The sequence below is a fragment of the Suricata suricatta genome, chromosome 5, assembly GCF_006229205.1.
Source record: "Suricata suricatta isolate VVHF042 chromosome 5, meerkat_22Aug2017_6uvM2_HiC, whole genome shotgun sequence".
NCBI classification, from domain to species: domain Eukaryota; kingdom Metazoa; phylum Chordata; class Mammalia; order Carnivora; family Herpestidae; genus Suricata; species Suricata suricatta.
Genome location: NC_043704.1, coordinates 76351972 through 76359218, shown reverse-complemented (window position 1 = coordinate 76359218; position 7247 = coordinate 76351972).

The following is a 7247-nucleotide window of genomic DNA, read 5'->3' as shown; positions in this document are numbered from 1 at the left end:
GTTTGGCAGGTCAGTGAATCCTAGTAACTTGGCAGACAAGGGAGTGGAGAGTTTATGTCAGGTAATGAGCAGATCAGTACAAATGCTGACACAAAGACTCAATGGAACTAGAAGAAACAGCATTCTTTTATATTCTAAGAAATATAGAGGAACAAGGCTAAGCGTGTGCAGTTCCTATTCAAGGAAATGCTTCATGGTGATCATCCTTAGTAAGATAATTTTAAGCCTGGACTTTGATTTATAGGTTGATACCAGCTTCCACGGATGTGAAATGTTGGATGTAAAAATAGTTACTTTTTCCATTTATGGTTTTAATTGTTGACTTTAAAGCCCCCTTCTAATCTGGGCCTGTGAATGGTAAGATGCCTCTTTATTCAAAAAACATGTGTTCACATACTTAATGTTAGGGTAAGATCTGTCAGCCACTCTTCAGGCACCCTGGCAACGAAAATAAAATGACAGAAGGTAAATCTCTTAAATCGTGTTTAAACTATGCTTCCATGAAACTTTTTTTATACCATGTATAATGTAGTACCAATCATATTGAAATACCATTATTTTTAAAATTAACCTCTTCTTGGCAAGACCTTCAGTTACTTGAGGACACAGGTTATCTTTTGCAAACTCTTTTTCTTGCACTGTGACTTTTTTGAGACCTGATATACAAAAGAGGCTCAGGAAATATTTATGGAAATGAAACTGACAACAATGTAGTTACTGTAGACACATTGTCAAATAAGAAGTTCCCTGACTTAGTAAATCAGAGATTGGAAGACTGGAAAAGGACTTTGGGGATCATTTGAATAAGCTCCTTATTTCACACATTAAGAACCAGAAGCCCAAAAATGTGACCATTGTTCAAAGTAGCTCAGGATAGCAGAAATCCAGTTATCACTTCCGGATCCCAATTACACCAGTTGAACACATGGTTCCAGGGGGTCACTCTTCACATGAGTATCTTACATCTAATCTGCAAAGGGAAAAGCTTTGGGATACTTCTAAATTAAATCAGGCCTTCCAGCCAAAAGTACAATTTTGAAGAAGGCTGTGGGGCATGAAGATTCTTCATGAAAAAAAGGCAACTTGCTTGCCTCTGCTAAATAACCTATTCACCTCTACCGCAGAAAGTGGCAGAAACATTAAAAATGCTAGTGTGTGTGCTTGTGTGTTTAAGAGAAAGAATAGCAAGAAAGACCAAGCTTTGAATAAATATTACCAAAGAAATGATATTAATTATATGAAAATATAAAAATAAATGTAATAACATTTAGACATAAATATTGACTTGCTATAAAAAAGGAAAACATTACCTTTACTAATGACCAACTAATTTTTATAATGAAAACCTATTACTTTTCCAGCTAAAATTGACACCTGACCCTGTCTCAGCACAGTATATTCTATTAATAAATACTAACGGCTAAGCATCAGGCCGCTGAACCAAAATAAATCTGTTGACTAATTTCTGTATGCCTCAGTTCTCCTATTTTCAAACTGAGTATAATAGAAGAACTTATCTCATAGGATTACTTTGATGATTAAATAAAATGATGTATGTAAAACACCTTAAAACAGTTACATGGCTCATAATATGTACTCAATAAACATTAAATATATTTTATATATAATTATTATATTTTTTATTTTCAATTCCCCGTCATTGAGTTATGAATCCCTCAATATGCCTCAATATTTCAGGTTAGGAGTAACCTGAAACTTGAAAGGAAATTTAGGATTTTTTAAAAAACTACCAAATCCCTGGTAAGTCATTCCATCCTTCCTTCCTTGATTTGACTTCAAACAGAGTAAACTAAGCTTAAAATTTTTTCTACTTGAGAAAACAATGAATTTAAAGGCTTATAATTCTCGAATGTTCTCTCTAGTTGAGTAAATAACTATTTGTAATATACAGAGCTAATAATTGATGAAATGAGTGAAATCTGACCAGGACTTACATTCACAACTATGCCTGTCCACCCTCATTTCAAATGAAAATATTTACAACTTCATGAGCAAAATAGTGTAATAAGAACCAATTCTGAAGCAAGAAAGAGTAATGATCATATCATATATTCTATGTGTTTTATTCAGCCAGCATATTTGTTTAGGCCACAGGATATAAACTGACAGATAGGATATTATCAGATGAAAATTTACTTTGATTTGCTCAATATGTCTGACAGTCACACCAGGGTATGTGTTTTATATTTTAAAACTTTCATATGTATGAACTTTGATCAATATACAAAAGATAATCTAAGCAAGCCTTTCTCTTATCTATTTGAACATATTTTCATTTTTGTTTATAGAATCACAAAGCTTAGAAGGACCTTACAAGTTTCCCAATATCACCCCCTTCTTGATGTGATCATCCTTTTTCAGCAAACCTGATAGTTCCATTTTTTCCCAAGTAGCTTTTGATGTGAAGGCTAACTGTTCTTTGAGGGGAAAGTTTTGTTGTCAAAAAGTATTAAATAAAAATGTTACTGATAGACAATCCTTTTCTTCCTGTTGAATTCAAATCTATCTCTTTATTTATTTATTTTTTGGTAATTTATTACCCAGGATAATGATTAGGATTTCTTATAGATTTATTTTTCTTCAAATTCAGTATATCCATAGTTGTAATGGTCCTTAGATTAACTGCTATCTAGACCCCACCCTATGCTGCACCCCACCCCCATTTGGGAAACTCTAGTCTGTCTGTATCTCTCTTGAAGAATGATGCAATGTCACCAACAAGAATAAAAACGTTACCTCCATCCTTTGGATATCATATCCACGTTTTAAAGTTTTGTTAGCATTTTTAGACATCTCTATCATAGTGTTTATTTGCACTGGGTATGTTTACCCAGGGTAAAGACTTGCTTTACTAGATGCTTAGAGAATTGAATCACCTTGTTAGTGTCATTTCCTACTTATTTGAGAGGTCCTAGCATACTTAACTTAGGTCCCATGGCATATTGAACAAAATTTATTTATTTTGATATGCTCGAAGATCCTTCCCAGTGTGAGTTCATGGAGACAAGTTTCAAGGATGCATAATTCATGGAGACATTACTTCTCCCCTGTGATGAAATTTGATGGCCTAAATAGATGCATATCAAGGAAAGGCAGGGATACCCAGAGCTGTCAGGTTTACCTCTCAGTGTGTCTGGTATGGTGCAGTGGAAAACAGTCTTTAGTAGGGTTCAGAGAAAAGGTTTTGGAATAGTTTTTCATGCACACAAGTCCCAGCTCTCTCATTTACACCTGCATGACTTTAAGCATATCCCAAACCTAGTTTTCCCATAACTTAATTTTGGATTGTACTTACCTTGAAAGGTTTTTTTTTTAGGATGACATAGAGAGTACAGTGTAGTAGCTAAAAACATAAACCTTACCATCAGAAAAATTTGAAATGCTGACTTTACAATTAACCAGTTTATTGACTTTGGCTAAGTTTTGATTTCTTCTTCTGTAAAATGAGGATAAATCTCCCTTCACTTGCATAGAAGTGAGAATTTAATAGCAATGCTGTTACTTGGTAAGTTTTCAATCAATTATGTTGATTTTTATAATGACTGCAAAAGCATAATACAATACCTGTATCAAACAAGGTAATCACTAAATGGTTATTCTTATTATTCAGTGCCCACCCCTATAATTTCCTATAATTTTAACTTTAGACAAAATTTCTTGACTCTGCATGAAAAAGAACACACTTGATATGATGTTGTTGGAAAACTTTTGAGTATCAGATGATCCATTAGGGAAGGAGACCCTTATAAAAATAGTACAAATAAGCTAAAATAGGAGGGTTGAATTCTTTACAGCATAGTATGGAGACGATCCTAGAGTTACTTGCATTTCAGTTTCATCTTCCCCATTCATATATAGGCTCCTGGAGACCAGGGTCAGCACTTCTACAGACCCAGCAAAATTCCTTGCATATGTTCCTTTAGAACAGGTAAATATAATTCTTTAAACTTGTTTATATAAGTTTATATACCTATCTATATATATAATTCTTTAAAGGGTTTTTCATCTGTATAATGATGTTAATAATAATTGTCCTGTTATCTAAGAGTATTATTGTGTCCACAAGAGAACAGTTACTATAGCAGTAATAGAAATTATATAAAGACTTGTCAAGTTTGAAGTGCTATAATGCTAACAGGTCATTAAGTCATTCCACGTTCAGATGAGATCGGGTGCATTCAGGGTGGTATGGCTGTAGACTCATTCCATGTTCAGATATCATATGTGCATGTGCGTGAGACAGAAAAAGAGAATTAAGAGTATATACATCAGTTAGTCTTTTAGTGTGGCTTCTGGTGTCCAGTATTTTTGTGTCCTTAAATTGGTTAAGTCAGTGATTCGAACAGTTAGAATTTAGCAGACAGAATCCTTTAGTTAATGTAACTCATAGAGGTGATGTTAATGAGGAAAAAGTGTACTGGACGGAGGTATCAAATGGCAAAGGTATTCCATCAGGCTCAGCAAATGGTGTGGCTGGAAAAACAGTTTCTGAAATACAGCCAACAAGACTCTAGCCCTATGAAATAAAGGTAGAAGCTAATGGACTTTCCCTCAAAGGGGGATCTGTAAAGTTCTAGTTTGTCATAAAAGGCTTCATCATAGCAAGTACATGGGTGCAATGTGCCCTAGACATGGAATACATCAAAAAGCTATGCAATACAGAGTGACATAAGGAGTTTCCTAGAGTCCAGAGGCAATGTTCAGTCCTCTGACTTGGAAGATTAGATGCAATAAAAACGTAGCTTTCTGAAGTTCACTTCAGGATAAATACAAATGAAAATCGGAGGAGGTTTGTAAATGCAGTTCTCACACCTCTGAATTTCATTCAAGGGATGATTTATACTGCTGAAAAATGCAGTCGAAGACGAAGAACAAGCTAAGAGAACATGTTTTGTATCTCTCAAATAAATCTGTTGTTTTTTTGTTTACAAAATTGGGATGATAAGAAAAACAATCTTGTCAAAAAATAAATAGAAATGGATTATCAAAATATTCTTATACTATACAATGTAAAAATGTAAAAAGGAAGACTTGTGTTTCCACTTAGCTTATAGGAAGCTGGATCACAATGTCACTTTCACAAAATCATGTAAAACCATAACCATTTAGAGCACAGCAGGGAACTGAGGTCAAGAAAATCAGGGGTAGAAATTTCAAATGGTGGCAGCCCCCCTGAGGGGAGAAAGGGCACACAAATTGTTCGACCTTAGGTAGAGCACTTAAGGAAGAGGAGGCCATCATTAAAGGGGCTACAAAAGAAAACAGTTGGTTTTTAAATAATATTTTTAAGCAAATATACAGGCTACATGAGAATTTAGATTTCTTGGAAGCTCAAGACATAGGTGAAATCCCCATTCATTTGCTAGGCCTATGACATACTAAAATTAAACACAAACAATAGCAGACACTGGACTCAGCATGGAAAATAGTAAATAAATTTGAAGTTAAATCAATAGAAAATATTTTTAGTGAAATACAGAGAAGAAAAAGAGTTTAGGGGCACTTGAGTGACTCAGTTGCTTAAGTGTCTAACTCTTAATTTTGGCTCAGGTCATGATTTCATTGTTCATGAGCTCAAGCTCTGCATGGGGCTCTGTGCTGACAGGGTGGAGCCTGCATGGAATTCCCTCTCTCTCTCTCTCTCTCTCTAAGTAAATAAATAAACATTTTTAAAAGTTTAAAAAAATCAGACCTTCCAAGAGATAGGGGAAGTGTCAAATGATCTAATATCTATGTAATTGGAATAACAGAAGGAAAAACGAGAAGGGGACAAAAGAAATATTTGAAGAGATAACGGCCTATTTCCCCAAAATTAATGAAGAAAACAAACCAAGAAACTCAGAGACCCTTCAGGATAAACATAAATAAAAATATAATTAAACACATCATAGACAAGCAGATGATAGACTTCCCATCAGACCCTATACAATTCAAAAAAAACAAACAAACAAAAAAAAGAAAATAGAACATGAATTTTAAAATATGGAAAGAAAAACTATCACCTCAAAATTCCATCATCCACAGTAATAACATTTAAAAATAAAGATGAATTAGAGGCTCCTGGGTGGCTCAGCTGGTTGGGTATCTGACTTAGGCTCAGGTCATGATCTCTGGGTTTGTGGGTTCAAGCCCTGCCTCAGGCTTGGTGCTGACAGCTAAGAGCCTGGAACCTGCTTTGAATTTTTTTGTCTCCCTCTCTCTCTGCCCTGCTCATGCTTTTCTCTGTCTCTCAAAAATAAATAAACGTTAAAAAAATTTTATTTAACTAAAGATGAACACTTTCTTGGACAAAACACTATAAGAAATATTAAAGGAAATTCTTCAAACATAAGGAAAATACTACTACATGGAACTCTAACTCTAAATTCACACACACAGAACAGCATCAGCCATGGTAAATGTAGTCAATATGAGTTTTTAAATACTTTCAAAATCATTAAAAATAATTAACTGTGTAAAACAAAAATAGAAAAAAATTGGGTTTATAGCAGGAAAATTAAAATGTATGACAGTAAAACTATAAAGGATGATACAGATACAGTGGAAGGAACTTTGGAAAGATTATTACATTATGTATGAAGTAGAAAAATATTTGGAGGAAAACTGTAGCAACAATGCTGTATATTGTAAACCTGTAGTAACAGGTTTTAGTAACAACACCTAAAAAACATATAAATAATCATCTAAAATAAGGTATAATGAGAGAAAATGGGGAACAGAGAATAGGATGAGACCAAAAATAACAATTTTTAAGACTCTAGTTGTAAATGTATCTATCATTGCATTAAATGCAATGGTCAAACAGAGCAATTGAACTTTAGAGATTGTCAGAGTCAGATGGCTGGGATTGACTGAACGTAAAAGGATGCATGGAAAAGATACACTGTGCCATCAACATTCAAAATAAAGCTATAGTGAATTTTTTCACATCAGACAAAGTAAACTTCAAAACAAAGATTTTTACTAGGAATAAAAAGATATATTACATAAATAAAGAGATATAAAAAGCCCTAACATTAATAAGGCAACAGCTGATAGAACTGAAAACAGAAATAGAGAAATTTTGGAGACATCAACAATCCTTCATCTGTAATTGGGACAATAAGCAGACAAACATCATTAAGAATGTAGATCTGAACATTATCAGCCAATTGAGCTGAGGCTTATAGGATGTTTCACCCAGTAATAATAGAATACACATCCTTTATATGGTTTAAATTTTTTTT